The sequence below is a fragment of the Neofelis nebulosa genome, chromosome 2 (assembly GCF_028018385.1).
Source record: "Neofelis nebulosa isolate mNeoNeb1 chromosome 2, mNeoNeb1.pri, whole genome shotgun sequence".
Taxonomy (NCBI): Eukaryota; Metazoa; Chordata; class Mammalia; order Carnivora; family Felidae; genus Neofelis; species Neofelis nebulosa.
Window position 1 is genome coordinate 124,292,604 of NC_080783.1, and position 22,923 is coordinate 124,315,526.

General features: G+C 39.6%; 1 protein-coding gene across 4 annotated transcripts in view; it reads left to right on the plus strand.

Moving 5' to 3' along the window:
* TRIM33 (tripartite motif containing 33) overlaps positions 1-22,923 on the plus strand; it is a 133,992-nt gene that overhangs the window by 67,030 nt on the left and 44,039 nt on the right. The gene's annotated exons all lie outside the window — the stretch shown is intronic.

Here is a 22,923-nt window from a genome sequence, read left to right on the forward strand (position 1 = left end):
ATCAATTCAGACGTTGCTCTTCTATTCTGCACCATTCAAAACCAATGATGCTTCCTCTAGGTGATCACTCTCACAATATTTTAGTAGCTTCAGGAAGCCTCAGTCTACAAAATGAGGCATTCCTTTGTATTATAATCTCTAGTTTCATTAGTTTCTTGGTTTTCTCTTTCTCAACCTGGACTACATTCTTTGATCAGAACTCATAGAGGTATTCTCTCTCTGTTTTCCCAGCATACTTTTTCCCTTTGGAGTGGCCCTGAGGCTACTAGTGGCCATAGTTCAGACTTGACTGAAACCTAAGCTTTGCCCAGTATCAGGATCTGTCCTAATACACTTTCATTTTAGTTACTACTACAAAATCAGTAACCAAGGGATTGTATAATTGGCTTGCTTATTAGTTTACATTTTCTTATTTATCCAGTGAGTCAACTCCTAGGGAGTTGGGTCTGCCTTTCTAAATTCCATCGGTAACTTACCTCTAGTAACTTCAGCTGCAATTCCATACCATGAGTTACTAGGTAGTCATCTAGGAATCAAAGGCTCATAAACCCCTGTCCTCTCATCCTTCCTTTTCCCAGACCACATGTTTCAGTGAGTCAGGATCATTTTAGTGAATCCCATTTCTGATACCAACTGTGAAGTTAGAGAACAATCCATAAGTGCTCCCTAACTTTTGAAATCAAATGCAGCATTTGAGGAGCCCCCCAGCCACCCTTCTGACACCCATTGCAAGTTCAGGATTTCCTGAGTCTACCATCAAATTCAGTAATTTACTGGAATTGTTAGATAATTAGCTAGAACTCACTGAAAGTTGTTATACTGATGGTTACATTTATTGTAATGAAAGGATACAGATTAAAATCATTCAAGGGAAAGACGCGTGGTGCAGAGTCAGAGTCTAGGAGTGTTCCAAATGTGGAGTTTCCAGTTTTCTCTGAGTGGAATCTTGGACATAACTAACTCTTCTCAGCAATGATGTATGACAGTACGCATGGAATATTGCCCAATAAGGAGGCTCATCTGACCCTGGGTGCCTAGAATTTTTATTGGAGCTCTGTCATGTAGAATATGGTTCACTGTCGATGTGACTGACCTGTCTCTAGCCCCTCCTGAGGTTGAGCTGACACCATGTGACCTGAAGCCCCCTGTAAATCATATCTTTAGCGTATAGCCTAAGGCACCAGGTAAAGTTTTATCAGGTAGTACATTTCAGTACTCCTGGTAGTTGAAACAAAAGCCAGACCCCTTTTTGATAAGGGTGAACTCATTTTTACAGTTTGTTAATTCCCATTTGTGCTCTTATACTAGCGTATCCCCTGTTTTAAACTAAATCTGCCTTTACAAATGCTATTTCTTAAATTGTAACACATCTTCCTTATCTGTCAGAAATATTTAACCTTAAAACCAGTTCACTTTTGCTGTGTTTTCTTCACCAACACTTTTTGTTTCATCTTTCTCACTCCTTTTCCCTGCCTGGACATTAAGGTCTTTTAGGACTAGTTCTTCAAGGGGCTCACTTTCCTGTATGCTCAGTAAGTTTTTAAAAGATGATCAAGTCACTTGGTTACCCACCTCTTCTTGAGTCAGTTATGCATGCGATTGTGATAATTTATATTTTCTTAGAAAATCATCTGTTTAGTAGAAATTTTAAAAACATATTCACTTAGAATTAAACAGCATTAAGATTTTACAAAAATAAGGTTATATCTCTTGTTAATAATGTTGTATAGCTGAATTTATTTCCTTTTTCCTTATAAGCCTGGCCATAGGTTTGATTGTTTAAAAAAATTGTTTTTTAATGTTTATTTATTTTTGAGGCAGAGAGAGACAGAGCATGAACAGGGGAGGGTCAGAGAGAGAGGAGACACAGAATCCGAAGCAGGCTCCAGGCTCTGAGCTGTCAGCACAGAGCCCGATGCGGGGCTTGAACTCATAGACCGTGAGATCATGACCTGAGCCGAAGTCAGAAGCTCAACCAACTGAGCCACCCAGGAACCCCTAGGTTTGATTGTTTTATTGGTCATTTGAGTTCTTGAAGTCACTTATTCTCCTCTTTAAAAGCATTCTAGGGGCGTGCCTGGGTGGCTCAGTCGGTTGAGCAGACTCTTGATTTCAGCTCAGGTCATGATCTCTCGGTTCGTGAGATCGAGCCCCATGCCCTGCTGACAGCACAGAGCCTTCTTGGGACTCACTCACTGTCTGTCTGTCTGTCTGTCTCTCTCTCTCTCTCTCTCTCTCTCTCCCTCTCCCCCCCCCTTTCCCTCTCTCTCCCTCCCCCCCACCCCCACCCCCGTGTCTCTCTCTGTCTCTCTCTCTCTCTCTCTCTCTCTCTCTCTCTCTCTCACACACACACACACACACACACACACACACACAATAAATAAACTTAAAAAAGTGCTCTGATTCTCACAGTTCTCTTATATCTTCATTCTTTCCTTAGCTTAATTTTGTTTTACTTTTCTTAGATTCTTACGTTGAATCTTTAGTTTATCAAAAAAAATTAGTCTCATTCCATAATCATTGACTTAACACGTGTATAATTATAGTTTTGGGGCTCCCCCACCTCCTTTTAAAGATAATTGCTACATATTATAGGGATAAAGAGGATGAACTCTGATGTGTGTGTCTGTGTCTTTTAAATGGAGATAATATAGTACCAACTTTATAAGCTGGCTTATAAGGATTGAATGAGAATTGTACCTATAAAGTGCTTAGCACAATAAGTACTCAGTATCAGTTTAGCTATTATTACTAATATTGTGACCTGTACGTTTTCTTTTTTCTCTCTTTTTAAATACATTTTATAGAGGTCTTTGGTTTTCTTTATGCTTTATGGCTTGGAAGTTGTTCTTAGAAAGGAAAATGGGCGCCTGGGTGGCTCAGATGGTTAAATGTCTGACTCTTGATCTCAGCTCAGAGACTCTTGATCTCAGATAAAGCTATAGAACTTTATGAAATTTTGTACCTCAGAACATTACATAGTTTCTAGCTATATCATTTTGTTATCCCATCTCCTTCTTATAATTCTGCTCATGATAAATGAATAAAATAAGTATACACTTAAAAAAAAAAATCAAGAATGAGACGAAGAGACACCAGTGGATATTTCAGTGAATTTTTCAAAAGCTGGGAAATGGATTGAATATTTGGTGGATCTGATAATTGACTTAGTAGAGTTGAATGAACTACAACCCAAGGGTATGTAAAGGAGATATACAAAGAAAGCCATGTGATTTAATTCCCAGAAATCTGCTAAGGATCAGGATTTAGAGGCAATAGGTATCACAAAAGTTGGGCTTATTGTCTTGAGGATATTAGGTCTAGATGAAGAGTGGGGATGAGGTTTATGACTGACATCAGGGAAGGTAAGTGTAAATCTGCATTATACTGTGGGAGCTTCACTTCCCCAGACTTGCTTCCAGATTGCCAGAAGTGACATTTTTTTGTTCAACTTTCCCCCTTTATATGTTTTTCTGCCCCCCCCCCCCCCCCCCCCCCGCAATTAGAGGCCTTTTCACTCTCTGGAGAAAATGATCAAAAGAGGTCTTCAAATGTTGACATTTGGGGTTCATTTCTTTTTTTTTTTTTTCAACGTTTTTAATTTATTTTTGGACAGAGAGAGACAGAGCATGAACGGGGGAGGGGCAGAGAGAGAGGGAGACACAGAATCGGAAACAGGCTCCAGGCTCCGAGCCATCAGCCCAGAGCCTGACGCGGGGCTCGAACTCACGGACCGCGAGATCGTGACCTGGCTGAAGTCGGACGCTTAACCGACTGCGCCACCCAGGCGCCCCTGGGGTTCATTTCTAATTAAAAAGGTGAAGCCCACCAGTTCATAAGTTCTGCTCTCACACAGACTCTAAGTTTTTAAGTACAGTAAAACTTGGGATTGTGAGTAATTTTGTTCCGCAAATGTTCTGCAAGACGAGCAAACATTTCTAATAAATTTTGACTTGATAAACGAGCGATGTCTTGCAATACAAGTAGTAGGTGACGCCGAGTACATGATCACAACTGACCCAGTGGTTCTTGAAATTTGCTTTGATATACAAGTGCTTTGGATTACAAGCATGTTGCCTGAACGAATTATGCTCACAAACTAAAAGGTTTTACTGTATATTTGAATGTGAACAGATGAAAGGATCATCCAGCATTTGAGGAGAGCCACCCTCATGTGCCATATGCCATACATTGTGGGCTGTGGTGATAACTCTTCCCTCTTTTGTCTGGCTTCAAATATAGAGACTGGAAAAGCTAAATATTTCCTTTCTCAGCTTTCCTGGCATTTGGTTAGCTCTGGTCCACAGTTTATGCCCATAAAATACAAATGGAATTCTGCTTAGTTTGTAAGTTTTAAAAGGGACAAATGTTGCTGGTATCAGCCCTTTTCCAGCTTTTTCCTTCCTTGAATTAGGATGTGATGCCTGGAACTGTGGCACCATTATATGCTCATGAAGGTAAAGCCAAGATCATCTGAGAGATTCTAGCTTTGATGTTATTTAAGTAACATCATCAGCTACATTTGGTCTTGTTACATGAGTCTTTATTAGTCACTACAGGTGTACACATTTCTGATTGACACAGCTACCTACATGAAAGAGACCAAGACACTGGAAAAAAGGTCATGAAAAGCATAAGATAATATAGGAATAAAAGGAAATACAAAATCAAAGTTATGACATCCTGAGAGATATGACAAGCTATTGGTCACAAAACAAGGATAGAATCTTTGTAAAAGAATTCATTAAAAGAAGAAATAGCTCCTGGAAGTATGATAGCCGAGGCAAAAATTAATAGGTTTGGTAGATAAATTCTAGTTTGTCTCCTAGAAAATAGAGCAAAAAGAGAAAATAAAAAACAGATAAGAAAATGACAAGGGGCACCTGGGTGGCTCAGTCGGTTAAGCTTCTGACTCTTGACTTCTGCCGAGGTCATGATCTGATCGTTTGTGAGTTCTAGCCCCACGTCAGGCTCTGCACTGTCAGTGCTTGGGATTCTCTGTCTCCCACCCTCTCTCTGTCCCTCCCCCACTTGCTCTCTGTCTCTCTCTCAAAAATAAACATTTTTTAAAAAAGAAAGAAAATGACAAGATACCCAACAGCCAACCAGTATGAATTACAGAAAAAGAAGTGATCAAATTAGTAATTCAAGAAGTTCTCCTAAGAACCTAGCATTGCCAGTCTGAAATGACCCATTTAGTGCCCAGTATGTTGATTAAAAAAAAGACCCACGAAAAAGTATATATCATTATAAACTGACAGTATGTTATGGATTAAAGTGAAGATCAGCAAAGTTTCCAAAGTAGGCAACGTGTAATGAAATGGAAATCTAGATAGGATCTTTTTTTTTTTTTTTAATTTTTTTTTTTTTTTAACGTTTATTTATTTTTGAGACAGAGAGAGAGCATGAACAGGGGAGGGTCAGAGAGAGGGAGACACAGAATCTGAAACAGGCTCCAGGCTCTGAGCTGTCAGCACAGAGCCCGACGCGGGGCTCGAACTCACGGACCGTGAGATCATGACCTGAGCCGAAGTCGGACGCTTAACCGACCGAGCCACCCAGGCGCCCCTAAATAGGATCTTTAAATACAGTAATACCAGGAGATAGAAGATGCTGGAACAGTGATTTTAAAAGTTGGGAGTAGAGAGGGAAAGATTTTCAACTTTGATTTCTATAGCTAAATTTTTTTTTTAAAAGATTTTTTTAGGGGTGCCCGGGTGGCTTAGTCAGTTAAGTGTCCAACTTCGGCTCAAGTCATGATCTTATGGACTGTGAGTTTGAGCCCCACGTTGGGCTCTGTGCTGACAGTTCAGAGCCTGGAGCCTGCTTCAGCTTCCATGTCTCCGTGTCTCTCTCTGTCCCTCCCCCACTCACTCTCTGTCTCTCTCTGCCTCTCTCTCAAGAATAAACATTAAAAAAAAAGAAAATATTTTTTTTATTTTTAAATAATCTGTATACCCAACATGGGGCTCAAACTCAAACCCCAAGATCAAAAGTTGCGTGCTCCACCGACTGAGCCAGTCAGGTGCTCTTTCTATAGCTAAAATTATTAAGGTGGGTCAGCATGCAAGGATTCAGAAACTGCTTCCCATGCACCTTTTCCTGGAGAACTATTAGAGAATGTGATCCACAAAAATGTTAGTAAACCAAGAAAGTTAATGTTGAATTGTGGGTGCCAGAATGACAACTGTATAGTAGATTAACTGAAGCATAAAGACTGAGGATATCTCCAGGAAAAAAATGGAACCACTCTAATATATTTGATATTGTTAGGTCATTTGAAAAATAATATTGACAAATTTTTGACATATCTGGTGGAACATGAGATTTATTAGGGATTAGTAAATTGAAAGTTAAGCAAAGCAGAACAGAGGGCATTCTTTAATTTCCCCCTCTCCCAAAAAAAGTTCTATAAAAAACGAAATTATTCTGATTACATTCCTTGGCTTATCATTGGACAATATTTATATAGTCATTCATTAATTCAGTAAATGCATGCTTGCTGAGTGCTAGGCATGGTATATTTCAGTGACAAAACTATGTAGTCACTGTCAATGAGGACCTAATTTTTCATAGGGTCAAACAGTAAATATATCAGATGCTGATCGTTATAGAGTTTTTTTCTCTATAAAGCTGGGAAATTGGGACAGTGTAGGTGAACATGTAGATGTGTAGGTTTTTATTTTAAATAGGGTGGTTTCAAAAGACTTCCATGTTGAGGTGGGCTTTGAGTGGAGACTGAAGAAGGAATGGGAGCACCCCTGCTTAAACTTGACAAGTCAGGGGAGTGTGTTTCAGCTTCATTATTTTCCATAATTTTATCTTCTGTTTTATCTGTTCTCTCCCCTGCTTCTTCCATCCCCACTGTCACTGTGTCTAGTTTACTTTGTAGCTGTTACAGCATTTTAAAATTCATTGTGAGTAGTTCTTAGGTCTTTGATCTTGTCAGCAAGAGTTTCTCTGGTGTTTTCTGTGCTTTTATTCAAGCCCAGCTATTAGTCTTATGACCGTCATTCTAAATTCTTGTTCAGATATATTGTTTATATCTGTTTTGAGATATCTTGGCTGTGATTTTGTCTTGAACTTCCTTTTGGAAAGAATTCCTCCCGGTTTGTCATTTAGGCTGTTTCTTTTTTTTAAATTTTTTTTTTTTCAACGTTTTTTATTTATTTCTGGGACAGAGAGAGACAGAGCGTGAACAGGGGAGGGGCAGAGAGAGAGGGAGACACAGAGTCGGAAACAGGCTCCAGGCTCCGAGCCATCAGCCCAGAGCCTGACGCGGGGCTCGAACTCACGGACCGCGAGATCGTGACCTGGCTGAAGTCGGACGCTTAACCGACTGCGCCACCCAGGCGCCCCCTTTTTTTTTTTTTTAAATTTTTTTTTTTTTTCAACGTTTTTTATTTATTTCTGGGACAGAGAGAGACAGAGCGTGAACAGGGGAGGGGCAGAGAGAGAGGGAGACACAGAGTCGGAAACAGCATTTAGGCTGTTTCTGTTTTGTGTGTGTGTGTGTGTGTGTGTGTGTGTGTGTGTGTGTGTGTGTTGTAAAAGCTTGCTATGTGTCCTGCACCTGTGAGAACTGTATTTAAAAGGGATCATACGCTGTCCAGGGCCTGGCACTTCAGGAGGTGTTTTTGGTGTATGTTGCATGCACTGTTGTTGTGTCTTGGCTGCTCTGTCCCACTGGTCAGTCCTGTACAGAGCTCTTCCTTGCTTGTAGTAGTGGAGGTGTGCTCTGATGTGTTAGCTGAAGTTATAACCCTGGGGGAGGGGGGGGGGAGGAGAAGGGGCGGCGAGAGCCTGATCCCATAAAAAGAGAAAAATGAAAGGGGAGAAAAGAAGACCAAACAGAGAATCAAAAAACTATAAGGCTAAATCCAGAGAAAGGGAAGGGAAATTAAAGCAGACAGAGAAAAGGTGGAGAAAAAACAGAATAAAAATGCCAGATCAAACAAACGAAAAAGATAAATAAGAATTGACCAAAAATAAATGAGATCTATGAGCCTGATTCCAAAAGAAAAAAAGAAGAGGGTAGAAAGAAAAAGGAAAATAATGAAAGAAGAAAAACAAAACAAAACAGTTGTCTGTTGATGCCTGGGACCAGTGGCCATGCTGGTCTGGAGGAGAGGGCATCTGGTTTGCTCAGTGTCAGTCTCCCTCCAGTAGGTTGCTAGGCACGGAGGGTGGGGTTTGGTTACCTACACTGGGGGCCGCTGTGCTGTTCTCTGAAGTCCTACCCTGTTGGCGTTGGGGGGAAAAATGGTGACACCGAGTCTGTCCTCACCGGACCAGGTATCTCAACCCCACGCTGTTAGTACAACCCACAGAATACTGGCCGTTGGCTTGCCCTACTCTGCAGTTCTCCTGAGCCTTCTAGGCACTGGGCTGGGATTCAAAACCCGAAGTCTTAAAGGACCCAGCTCTGTGTGGCTCACCTCCCCTGTTCCAGAGTAGGGCCTCTCCACCCTGCTCATAAAAGGCCTTTAGCTTGCACCTGCAGGGTCTTTTGTCCTTGGGGAGGCAATAAACCCTCTTCCCAAAGTACCTGGGGAGAGGGACTGTTCTCTCCCAGCCTGCTCCTGAGATGACTACACCACGCTGTACACTCTGGGGCTGGCTCCCTCCTCCCCAGGAGCACACCAAGGCTCCTGGCTTTGCTCCGGAAAAAGTCCACTTCCAAACATCCCGAGTTTCAGCTCCTAGGGCTGTTTGCAAAAAAGAAACTGTCACTCTCTGTATTTCTTGTTCCCCAGCCGGTAGTCCAGAGAGGTTTTCCTCATGTGCTAACTTGATGCTGCACTTTCACAACCCCTCTCTCTTTCTGTCCCTTTTGTCTCTCCACAGAAAGGGTTCCCTTCCCTCCGTGTCAGTGACATTTTATTTCCTCTAATTCACATACACACATCTCGATCCCATCAAGCTGTCTCCCTCCAACTGTGGAGATCCTTCTGCCACTTCACAGATCGATTTCCTGGGTGTTCCAAGTGATCTGACCTCAATACAGCTGTGTTTGAGGGACGAGGAAAATCCCGGTCTCCTTACTTCTCTGCCATCTTAACTTCCTCCTTGAGGGGAGCATGTTTCAGATAGAGGGAAAGCAACTGCCAGAGGCCAGAGATAGCAACATACTTGACTTCTTTGAGGAGCTGCATGGTCTGAATGGAATGAACAAGGGGGAGATTGGTATCACGTGAGGTCAGAGGGGCAGAAAGGGCCAACTTATTGAGTTCTTTGTAGGCCATTGGAAGAATGCTGGCTTTTAGTCTGAGTAAGACACTCAAGTTTTGAGCAGTGGAGTGATTTGACTGATTATTGTTTTAAAATGATCTCACTGTAGTAAGGAGAGATTGAACCGGGACAAAGATAGAATAATTTCAGGAGTAGATTCCTTAGTGTCCCGTACCCATTTAGCCCATCCCCCCTCCCACAATCCCTCCAGTAACCCTCAGTTTGTTCTCCATATTTATAAATCTCTTGTGTTTTGTCCCCCTCCCTGTTTTTCTATTATTTTTGTTTCCCTTTCCTTAGGTTCATCTGTTTTGTCTCTTAAAGTCCTCATATGAGTGAAGTCATATGATTTTTGTCTTTCTCTGACTAATTTCACTTAGCAGAAAACCCTCCAGTTCCATCCACGTAGTTGCAAATGGCAAGATTCCATTCTTTTTGATTGCCAAGTAATACTCCATTGTATGTATGTATATGTGTGTATATATATATATATATATATATATATATATATATATATACATACACACACCACATCTTCTTTATCCATTCATCCATTGATGGGACATTTGGGCTCTTTCCATAATTTGGCTATTGTTGATAGTGCTGCTATAAACATGGGGGTGCATGTGTCCCTTCGAAACAGCACACCTGTATCCCGTGGATAAATGCCTAGTAGTGCAATTGCTGGGTTGTAGGGTAGTTCTATTTTTAGTTTTTTGAGGAACCTCCATACTGTTTTCCAGAGTGGCTGCACCAGCTTGCATTCCCATACAGATACTACTCTTGTCTTAATTCTTAGCAGTTTTAATATACAAAGATTTGATCGTTCAGACACTCTAGTCTTTGTTCTTTGAACTCCTTTCTAAAGTTTGTGTCCTTTACATTACCACTCACATCCGTGATTGTACACTAGACCTTGGCATTTCCAATAATTGTATTCAAGTTGAAGTATTCCTCTCTCTGACTACATCTTCTGTCATTCCCAGCTCATTCTGCTTAGTATCAGACTTCCACAGTTATTTGCCACTCAGTAACTTATTTTATTTTATTTTATTTTATTTTATTTTATTTTATTTTATTTTATTTATTTTTTATTTTTTATTTTAAAAAAATTTTTTTTTCAACGTTTTTTATTTATTTTTGGGACAGAGAGAGACAGAGCATGAACGGGGGAGGGGCAGAGAGAGAGGGAGACACAGAATCGGAAACAGGCTCCAGGCTCCGAGCCATCAGCCCAGAGCCCGATGTGGGGCTCGAACTCACCGACCGCGAGATCGTGACCTGGCTGAAGTCGGACGCTTAACCGACTGCGCCACCCAGGCGCCCCTCAGTAACTTATTTTAGTCCATTGATGCCACTACTCTACTCTTTCACTTTACCTCATTCCATTATGTTCTCAACCCTCCTCCAGTTTAATTTCAGGCTAATCATTCTTACTCTCTTGCATTTAGCCTTGACTCCTATATCCCACTTGGTATAACTCTCTTGGCAAAACCACAATCTTGATTAAACCCAGCTTCCCTTCTGTCATGCTTTGCTTATGCAGCTGACCATCATGAGAGAAAAAACACATGATACCACCAGTCCTATTCTCGATTCATGACCATTTATCTCAAGTAGACTCTTAATGTTACCTGGCAGTCATACTGTGCATTAGCAGTGTTTCCTGTCTTAAATGTCCAACATTTTATCCTCCATCCTCATTCGCAGACACTGGCACTGCTTCTTACTTCATTGAGAAAATTGAAGCACTGCAAAGAACTTATGCAGTCTTCCTCTACCATACCTACTTGTCACCAAGCACTTGCACCCACATTTCTACATCTGTCTGTTATCTTAGTTGAAGTCTCTTCTTCTATGAAGCCAGTTTCCTTATGCCTTAGATTCCATCTCATCTCAAGTAGTTGAGGAAATTGCCTCAGCGGTTTGACTTTCTTTGCCAGTGTCAGTTTTTTACTTTAGCAGTTTTCCCACCAGTATTTTAATATTCTGCTATTTTTTTTCTTCCATCCTTAAAAATGAAAGAAAATGTTAAAACCTTCTCATTAACCCATTTTCCCTGCTGGCAGCTATCCCTGTTCCTCATTGCAGCAAAATATTTTGAAAGGATTGCTTATCATCATGGTCTCCTAATGTCTCCTGTCCTATTCTCTCTGTCAGCATTTTATCAACATTGTTCTTTTCAAGGTCGCCAATAACCATTGAATTACTAAATCTAGAGGTCACCACTTGGTTATCATCTTAATACTTGACAGATCAGCAACATTTGACATGGTTGATCATTCCCTCAATACATATTACTTACTTGGCCACCAAGAGACCACATTCTTTTAGTTTTTCTCCTACCACACTGATTGCTTCTCAGTTTCATTTGCTCATTTTTCTTCATCTCTTAATGTTGGTTGTGCCAGGCATTACTTCATTATCTACAGCTACAGATTTATGGCTTTAAATACCATCCATATGCTGGCGATGTCCATATTTCTATTTCTAGCTCAGTACTCTCTCCTGAACTTTCAGATTTATCTATTCTATAAACTGTAACATGTCTTCTTAAGTGTCGGCTTTCTCAAATATAATATATCCAAAATAGAACTGATCACTTACTCCAGTTCTTTTTCACTGGCAGCCTTGCCCTATCTCAGTTTGTGGCGGTTGCAGTTTTTCCATTGCATAAGCCAGAAATCTTGGCACGATCTTTGATTCCGCTATTTTCTCCTACCCAAACTCAAACTTACCAGAACATCTTTTTGGCTCCCCCTTCAAAATACATCCCTGAATCTCATAATTTCTTATTACCTCATTGCTATTAGTTCCATTGCTACTAGGCTGGTCTCAGCCATCATCATTTCTTGCCTGGATTACTGCAGCAGTCTCCTCAGTCATCTCCATACTTCTGACACTGCCCTCCTTCAGTTTATTCTTAACTACTAGAACAGTCTCATGTCTGATTCGCTCCCTGCTCAAAACCTGCAGTGGCTCTCCACTTCAGAGTAAAAGTCAGATTCCTTACAGTGGTCTGTACGTTAATATTTTATCCACTACTACATTTCCCCCTCACTCTGTACTTTCTTGTTTCTAAAACATGGCAGAGATGCCGCTTCCTGCCTGTTTTCTCTGTCTGGGGCTCTGGGTCCACTTGTTTGCATGGCTCACTTCCATACATCCATGAAGTCTGTTGCAAGGTAGTTTTGCCAACGAGATCTACTCTGATAAATGTATTTAAAATTGCAGTTTTCCCCTTTACTCCTAATCCTTCTTATCCTGTTTTGGTTTTTTCTTTCTTTCTTTCTTTCTTTCTTTCTTTCTTTCTTTCTTTCTTTCTTCTCTCTCTCTCTCTCTCTCTCTCTCTCTCTCTCTGTTGTACTTATCACCTTCTAAACTTGTTCTGTAATTTACAACTTATTTTTTGTGTACTTCCCATTAGAATGTAAGCTCCTGAGGATAGGTGTCTTTGTTTTATTTATTGCATCCCAAGACCCTAGAACAGTATCTGACACACATTTAGACATTTCATCTATCAGCAAATACTTATTAATTTAGGTATAGGAAAAAAAAGGTATAATAGGCCTGCCTGAATATAGGATGTCAGTTCTATCTTTTTATTTTCATAGAAATCAATTTTTAATTAAATAATTGAAGGGTACTTGTTCTGTATCTTAATTGGAGGCCCTCGCTCTTTTTAAAGAGTATGTATGTATGTATGTATGTATGTAATTTCTGCACCCATCGTGGGGCTCGAACTCATGACCCTGAGATCTAATCCCATGACATTTAATGTAATTATTGATAGGGTTAAGTTTACCATTTAGTTTTGTTTTTCATTTTTCTTTTCTCTGTGTGGTTTTTTTTTTTTTTTTTCCCCTGCTGTGTTTCAACTTAATAAACTGTTTCTGGTATTTCAATTTATATCCACCTTCAGGTTTTTTTTTTTTTTAAGTTTATTTTGAGAGAGAGCACTTGTGTGAGTGGGGGAGGGGCAGAGAGAGAGAGAGAGAGAGAGAGAGCGAGAGAATCCCAAGCAGGCTCCACACTGTCAGCACAGAGCCTGACATGAGATTCAAACTCACAAACCGTGAGATCATGACTAGAGCCAAAATCAGGTGCTTAACCAACTGAGCCACCCAGGCGCCTTACTTTCAGCTTTTTAAGCTCTAACTCTATTATTTTTAATGATTGCTCTAGGGCTCATGATACACAACTTTAACTTACAGCCTCCTTATCATCATTTCCTACTTTACGAATACAGTAACCTTACAAAAGGATAATTCAGTTTATCAGACCCTCATCCTTTGTACTAATGCCATATCATTTAATCATACATACTTTATAAATCTTACCTTACGATGCCTTTTTAAAAAAATAGCTGTCTTTTAAGGAAATTATGAGAAGGAAAATAAAATTATAGATTTTATATTTTTCCATTTATTACCATTTCTATTTTTCTTTATATCTTCCTGTTTATATGAGTTACTATCTTTTATCATTTTCCCTTTCCCGACGAATATCCTTCAGGATATTTATTGTTTTGTAGGTCTGCTGCAGTGAATATTCTCAGCTTATGTTCATTAGAAAATCTTCAGTTCAGGTGGATGTTTATACTAGTTACAGAATTCTGGATTGACACTTTTTTTTCTTTAAAGATTCTAAAGCAGTCATTATTTGTATTCTGGCCTTTGTTTTTAATGATACTATTTATATTGTTCTTCCCTGAACACCTTGTTGTCTGGTGCATCTGTGGCTACTTTCAAGATTTTCTCTTTTTGTTTGGTTTCCCCCCATTTGACCATTATGTTCTAAGATACATATTTCATTCTGTTTATTCTGCGTGTGGTTCACTGACATTCTTTGTCTATAAGTTTATGGTTTTCATCAAATTTGGGATGTTGGCCATTATTTCCTTAAGCCCCCGCCCCACCCCCTCCCCATTATTGAAATCTTCTAGAACTCTCAATCTATAACTCTCATATGTTAGGGTATTTGTTTTTCTCACATGGGTCCCTGAGGCTTTGATCATTTTCCTTTAATCTATTCTTTTTTAGACTTATAATTTTTCATTTGTATTCATTTTCACTAGTCCTTTAGCCATCTCTGTTTGCTGCTAAGCCCATGCAGTGAATTGTTTCAGTTACTGCACTTTTCTAGAATTTCCATTTCTCTTTTTATAGTTTATTTTCTCCGCTCAGATTTTCTGTTAGTTCACTCACTAAAAGATGTTTTCATATAAATTGTGTTTTGTTTTGTTTTTTTAAGTTTATTTGTTTATTTTGAGAGGGCGAGAGAGAGAGAATCCCAGCCAGGCTCCGTGCTGTCAGTGCAGAGCCCAACGCAGGGCTTGATTTCATGAGCTATAAAATCATGACCTGAACCAAAATCAAGAGTCGGACGCTTAACTGACTGAACCACCCAGGCACCCCTAAATTTTGAATAAATATAACCCACTTAAAGTCTTTGCTAAATATAACATCTACACCATTTTGGTGTCAGTTTCTATTGAGTACATTTTTCTTTATTTTGAGTTATATTTTACTGTTTCTTTGAATGCCTAGTGATTTTTTTAAATTGAAGTTTGGAAGTTGTGGATGTTACATTATAGAAACTTTGGATTCTTTTATTTTCCTTTGTAGACTGTTGATTATTGTTCTATCAGGGAGTTAAATTACTGGTTCATCACCTTGATATCTTGTATAAGCTTGGTTTTCTGTTTTTTAAGGGATGATCTAAGGAAAGCCCAAGGTATTTCCCAAGCCTCTCTAACTTGGTTGGACTCAACTTCTCAATTCTATTTCTTGGAAGATGTTGTGAGGGTTTTAGGCTTTGTCGGGACAGGATAGGCCTAGGATAGAATTTATTCCAAACGCAGTTTTTTCTTTTAAGATATGGCCTTTCTGGTTTCTCAGGTAGATTGCCTGGGGAGGTAGACAGAGTCTTTTCCCCGACTACCTTAGGTGGAATTCTGTCTCTTAGAACTGCTTGGCTCTAGTTTCTCTGTTCCACAGTCAGTTTCTTAGCAACTGCTCTCTTAATCACCAGCGCTTGGACTGGGGTGAAGCAAGGAAGGTGCTTAGAGCCAATGCATAAGAAGAGGCTCCTTTTCATGGCTCACCCTACACTGGCACTTGCTCCATCTGAAAGTCAGAGCCCCCTTATGTTCTGCACTCTGGGTCTCCTTTGTCAAACCCTAGTCCCACCCCGGTACATCACCAACTATAGTGCATCACTTCCAGTGTGATGGAAAGAGCATTAGTCCCAGGGTGAGGGAAGTGGGAGGTGTAGGTTAATTACAGAGAAGATAACCCAGGACCTAACTAGGGGAGGTGAAGGAAGTCATTGCAGAAAAACGAGAGAACAAGATTTTGGTCTGGAGACAGGAAAAGAAGTGAAGGGTCACATGCAGGTTGGGAAAAGCCCTGTGATCAGGATGAAGCTAAATGGCTTAGGGGCGCCTGGGTAGCTCAGCTGTTAAGCATCTGACTCTTGATTTTGGCTTGGGTCATGATCTCACGAAGGGCTCTGCGCTGACAGTGCAGAACCTGCTTGGGATTCCCTCTTTTTGCCCCTCCCCTACCGATTCCCCCTCCCCCCTTTTTTCACTCTGTGTCTCAAAATAAATAAACATAAAAAATAAATAAATGGCTTAGCATATGGAGAGTGAACAAAATTGGGTTGCCAGGAGCTTGCTTTTACTGGGAGCTAGTAAGGTCTCCTGCTAAGCCTTGCATAATCTCATGTTGTGCATGTACAGCCCAGATATTGACCAGGGACTTGTGAGGAATTCATTTATTTTGTGTCTTCCCCCCCCCCCCCCCCGCTCCCCAACCTCACCCTGTATGGCTTCCTCCATTCCAGTGTCCTGTTCACGAATTCCAGCTGCTCAGTAGTCCCAAATTCTGACTTCTGCCTCTTGCCTCCTCAGCTCAGACTTCTGGGCTCTGTTTGGTCTCCAGTTCTCTGTGCCAGTTATCCTGAAGTTTTCAATGCACAGGATGGTGGTGGGGCTCTCTAAAGGATTGCCTGTAGTCCTGTGACTGAATATAGTTGCCACACATATTTCTTTCATATATATATATAACTATAGTTATAGTTTCACATATTACTTTTCTACCATTATAGTTTATAGGCCCTGGTGGCAGGCCAGTCTGGTATCAGTTATTCTGTCATGGCTGAGAGTGGATGTCATGTATGTTCCACCTTAATATTTTTTATCCTCAATTGAAGTTTTGTGTATAGTTGGGTATTTGTAGATTGTTTTTTAGGATCATTATGGTTTAAGTGAGTGTGTTGAAAATATGAGGCATTTTTGTTAAAGAACAGGATAGTTTATAATAGAAGTCACTTGAATAGAACTATATAAGTGAAATTTTTCTAAAAGATTTTCCTAAAAAAGAACTTTTCTTGTAATTAGGCTTTTATATTGAAAAATAGATAAATGGGTGGGTAGATAAGATGGATGAATCAGCTTTAGAGCAGATATCTTTCAGTCCTTGATGTAGACCTACCTGGAGAGCTTTAAAAAAATACTGATGCCATAGTCCTACTGCACACTGGTTAAATAAGAATCTTAAGTTATATTTTGGGTATAAAAAATTTTTATAGTATTTTAAAAATACTGGCAAATCACAGCGGGTGATTTTTGTTATTCCGTGAAGGTCAGTAACCTCTACTTTAAAGAACCTTTGCCAAACTCAGTTTTAAGTTTTTCTGTAAATTTTTGCAAAGTTCAAAAAGATTTCAGATAACATCCAAATTGATGGTAAAAATGACACCTAAATTCATATATATCATCAATTTTCTCAGGGAGCTAGATTCAGAGCCGTGATGATAAATCAAGATTTCCTATCCAGATATATTGTTTTCATGTAGTATATTGTTGGACAAAAGCAGCTTGTTTATTGAACTTCATTCCGTATCCAGTCAGCTCTTTTGTGTAGTAAATATTTGAATCTTCACCATATACCAGGTATCATGCTAGGTGATGACTGTGTATAGTACTAAAAAATACTGAGATGGTCTTTGCTACCTTGGAGTCTTACAGTCTATGTGAGACTTGAGATTGAAAATATGGCTCAGTAGTAGTTCACTTTAGCAGTTAACTCCAAAATAAAATTCATTCCTTTTTGGTTTTGCAGAAAAAAGGTTAATTTTAGGAGTGTCTGGGTGGCTCGATTGGCTAAGCATCTGATTTTGGCTCAGGTCTTGAGCTCACAGTTCATGAGGTTGAGCCTGCATGGGATTCTCTCTGTCCCTATCTCTGTCCCACCCTTGCATGCACGTGTGTGTGTTCTCTCTCTCTCTCTCTCTCTCTCTCTCTCTCTCTCTCTCTCTCTCTCTCTCTGTCTCTCTCTCTCTCTCTCTCTGTGTCTCTTTGCATGTGCAGGGTAAAAAGGGTACTTTTAGTATTATAGTTTGTGTGCCTATCAAACACCTAGGCCTCAGATTCACTTACCCAGCAGAATGATTGTTTATGACTAGAAAAGAAGAATTGAGTATGGCTAAGAGTTAGCTTAAATGAGAGGAATATCAGGAGAGAAGATTTGAGAAATAAACCTATTCAGAGTAATTAGTTACCCATTTAGCAAAGTAATTAGTTACCCACACAAAGATGTGTGTTGGTAAAAATGTTAATGGTAAATCATTACAAAAGTAAAAACTCCACTGCTTGGTCATTTTCTTTTGCAGTGGTGCAGACATGATTCTGATCATTGATGGTTCTATCTATGATTTCTGCATGGCTGGTTCCTATCTTTTAAAAATTTATTTTATTTATTTTTAATTAATTAAATTTTAATTTGAGAGAGAGAGAGAACTGGGGAGAGGGGCAGAGGGCGAGAGAGAGAGAATTTTAAGCAGGCTCCGCATTCAGTGAGGAGCCTGATGTGGGGCTTGATCCAACCACCCTGGGATCGTGACCTGAGCTAAAGTCAAGAGTCAGATGCTCAACCAATTGAGTCACCCAGGTGCCCTTGGTTGCTATCTTTGAGATCTCAGTATAGACTCTTCAAGAACCCTTTTCACTCATGTCATCTCTGTCACAACTCTATTTAAATTTTTGTTTTCTCCTTTCTCAGGATGTAAGGAAAGGAAGAAGAATACCATATGTTATCTTGTTTACTGCGGTATCCCTACCCTTTGAATGCTTTCTGGCAAATAGAAGAATTCAGTGCATATCACTAACGACTGCATACTTTTAAAAAGTTTTAAAGTCACAACATGATATATATACAGAGAAGTACTTAAAAGTACAGTGTAAGCAGTGACTAAAATATCTTTACAAATCTGGATTTTTGGTGTATTTTTATATCTACCTACTTGATAAATGAAACTTTTATTTCTTTAAAAGAATTTTTTTAATGCTTACTTACAGTTGAGAGAGAGAGCATGAGAGGTGGAAGGGCAGAGAGAGGGAGTCAGAATCCAAAGCAGGTTCCAGGCTCTGAGCTGTCAGCACAGAGCCTGATGGGGGGCTTGAACCCACGAACCCATGAGATCATTCCCTGAGTAGAAGTTGGATGCTTAAGTGACTCAGCCACCCAGGTGCCCCTTCTTTCTTTTTAAAATGTTTGTTTATTTTTGAGAGGGCATAAATGGGGGAGGGGCAGAGAAAGAGACAGAGAATACAAAGCAGGCTCTGTGCTGTCAGTGCAGAGCCTCATGCGGGGCTTGAACTCACAAGTTGTGAGATCATGATAGGAGCTGAAACCAAGAGTCAGTTGCTTACCTGCCATCAAGGCACCCTGGAACCACTAGGTATTTTTTTTAGTTCTGTGAAAAAAACTTGCTGAGACACTAAATGGCATCAAGATTCAGAAAGTTTGGGAGCTTCTTGGCTATAGTTTATCCATTGTTTTATTTTTATTTCTTTAAAAAAATATTTTTACGTAATCTGTGCATCCATTGTGGGCTTGAACTCACAATCCCAAGATGAAGAGTCACGTGTTCTATGGACAGAACCAGCCAGGTGCCCCTCTGTTGCCAAATATTCTTAATTGTATATAGTGTTTTAGAGATACCCCACTTCTTTGGCACATGTCTGTTATTTTTTTCCTTCTTGGTTCTAAGACCTTTCATGTTGATTCGTTTTCTTTTCCTGAAGTTTATTATTTTTAGAATCTTCTTTAGTAAGAGTCTAAGGTTTCAGTTTGTCTAAAAGTATCTTTACTCCGCTCTCACTTTTGGAAGTTTTTTTTGCTGTGTATAGCATTTTATGTATAGGTTGTCAGTTAATTTTTGTTAGCACGTCAGTTGTACAAGCACATTGCCTTTTTGTTCTTAAGAGGTCAGTAAACTTTGTTTTTCTTTGAAGGTAACCAGTTTTTGTTTTCTGACTGCTCTTTAAAACTACTGCTTTTAGTTTGGTTTTCTCAATCTTTGAATTATGTCTTTCATCAGTAATCTCTCCAAATATTACATCTGTTCTTGTCCTTCCTTCTGAAACTCCAGTTAGATGTATATCATTCTTCGTGTCTCTTAACTTATGTTTAGTTTCAAAATGCAAGATAGGCATTTTCTTTTGAATAATCTCAGTTCATGAATATTCTTTTTAGCCATGCTAAACTTCCATTAAATCATACCATTACATTTAAAAATGTTAAAATCTGCCAGCCAAACACCACCCCCTCTTAAAACCTTTTTATGTTGAGATGTGTTATCAAAAAAAGTATACAGCACCTTTGTATTCTTTCCTCATCTTTTTAAATAGTTGCCCGACCATTTGCTAGCTGTTTCATTCTTTAAATTTAGTAAACATAGATATTTTGCTTCTGTTAGTGGGTCTTTTCTTCCTCTTTGTTTTTCTGTTGATTTTTACTCATTTCCTTATATATATGGCTTTTGTAAAGTAAGAACTTTTCATTTACTTGAAAAATTATTTGTGCAGATTCTTTGTCTAGAATTATGATGGTTTTCTCATTACAGGATTGAATTTCCTTTTGCTAGTACCTAGAAGCACTACCAGTTGGGGCCATTAAATTTCCAGAACAATGGGGCGCCTGGGCGGCTCAGTTGGCTAAGCGTCCGACTTCGGCTCAGGTCATGATCTCGTGGTCTGTGAGTTCGAACCCCGCGTCGGGCTCTGTGCTGACAGCTCAGAGCCTGGAGCCTGTTTCGGATTCTGTGTCTCCCTCTCTCTCTGACCCTCCCCTATTCATGCTCTGTCTCTCTCTGTCTCAAAAGTAAATAAACGTTAAAAAAAAAAAAAATTGAAAAAAAAAAAAACATTAAAAAAAAAAAATTTCCAGAACATTGTTTTGGACTACCAGATGATGTGTACTTTGTCTAAAAATCAACGTATGTGGTGCTTTGTGGCTTCTATTTCTAAGGGTTTTTCCTTCCTGTCTTCCACAGCATTATTGTAACTTTTGTTTAGTCCCTTAGAAGTGTTTACTCTTTTTACATCTTTACACTGAGGTGATAGTTCTTTTATGTGGTGTAGCTATGCACATGGGAAAGCATCATCACAGTCAAAATAGTCAGTGTATTTTTCATCCCCAAAAGTTTCACCTTTGTGTTGAAAGGTAATTTTGCTAGATAACTAAGTCCTTTGCTGACAGTTTTCTTTCAGTAATTTGAAGATACTGCTCCACTCTGTGACTTGCACTGGTTCCATTGAGAAGTCTGTTCTGTTTTTATTCATCTGTATATAATGTATCTTTTTTTTCCCTTCCAATCACTTTTAAGATTATTACTTGCTTTAAGCAATTTGGAAACAATATACCTCAAGAGTAATTTTCTTAATGTTTCTTGTGCTTGGCGGATGTTGAAGTTCTTAGATCTGTAAGGCTGTTTTTTTTCTTTTATCAAATTTGGAAAAGTTTACACCATTATTAGAATTTCTTCCAATATTTTTTTCCTCCTTCGTCTCCCCATTTGGGGATGCCAGTTATACATATATTAGAGTTATCACAGGTGTCCCCAAACTCACTATTCTTCTGCTCCTCCCACCCTCATTTTTTTCTCTGTTTGATTTTGGATTGGATTAACAGTAGATTAGACATTGTAGAAGAAAAGATCCATGAATTTGAAGACAGCATTAGAAAGTAATAGCCTGTTGTCTTCTGTAACTGCAGTATCAGCTGATGTCACTGTGTGCCCTTTGAGATTTAATTAAAGTTGGCTTTTATTCCCTGTTCTCTTTATGTGAGAATCCTAATGTCTTCACCAAGCTTTCTTGAAATTTCTACCCTTTTTTGGGGCGCCTGGGTGGCGTAGTCGGTTAAGCGTCCGACTTCAGCCAGGTCACGATCTCGCGGTCCATGAGTTCGAGCCCCGCGTCAGGCTCTGGGCTGATGGCTCGGAGCCTGGAGCCTGTTTCCGATTCTGTGTCTCCCTCTCTCTCTGCCCCTCCCCCGTTCATGCTCTGTCTCTCTCTGTCCCAAAAATAAATAAAAAACGTTGAAAAAAAAATTAAAAAAAAAAAAAAAAAAAAAAGAAATTTCTACCCTGTTAGGTTCCCATAGTTGCTCAGAGTTCCTACTCTCTGCAATTCTTCCTGAACTCTTAGGGCTTATTATCATTTCCCCTTCATATAGAGCCTTAAGTAAGGAACATAGTCTCATTTTAAAATTTTCTTAAAAACATGAAGTCTCGGGGCGCCTGGGTGGCTCAGTCGGTTAAGTGTCCGACTTCAGCTCAGGTCATGATCTCGCGGTTTGTGGGTTCGAGCCCCGCGTCAGGCTCTGTGCTGACGGCTCAGAGCCTGGACCCTGCTTCGGATTCTGTGCCTCCCTCTCTCTGCCCCTCCCCTGCTCACACACTGACTCTCTCTGTCTTTCAATAATAAACGTTAAAAAAATTTTTTAATAAAAAAAAAAAGAGGTCTTTATGTGCATAGTAGACTTTTTGTTGTTGAAGGATTGAGGTTTTACATTGTTACAATGCAAATCATTTAAAATTACTGGTAAAAATAGCAGTGACAACTAATTTTAAGCCCTTACGGTGCTTCAGTAAGCAAAGCACTATGCTTATTAAGAGCTTTGTGTATTTTGACCAATTTAATTCTTGAAATAGTCCTGTAAACTAAATATTAATTATAAATTTGTTTAAAGAAGAACCAACACACAGAGGGTTATCCAAATTATTCATCTGTTACTGTGAAGATGGAACATACATCATTAAATTTTCTAAAGATTAAATGAGAGAATCCATGTAGGATACTTAGCACAAGACACCTGAAAACATAAGTAAGTTCTCAAAAGAGCTATTGCTATCTATACATTGATAAGTGCTTAGATAATATGATATTTGGGACTTATTTCAAAGTAATTTTGAAGATAGAGTGGTGGGGGGTATCAACAAAATTATCTATAAATAGATACTCCAAAAATATTTATTTATTTAGAGAGACAGCGTGAGTGGGGGAGGGGCGGGGGGGGGAGAGAGAATCCCAAGCAGGCTTCACACTGTCAGCGCAGAGCCTGATGCGGGGCTCGAACCCATGAAACCACAAGATCATGACCTGATCCGAAACTGAGAGACGCTTACCCAACTGAGCCACCCAGGCACCCCACTTTTAAAAATATTTTTTTTAATGTTTGTTTATTTTTGAGAGAGAGAGGGAGAGCCCAAGTGGGGAAGGGGCAGAGAGAGAGGGGAACAGAGGATTTCCGAAATGGGCTCAGAGCCCAATATGGGGGTGGAACTCATGAACTGTGAGATCATGACCTGAGCTGAAGTTGCACGCCTAACTGACTGAGG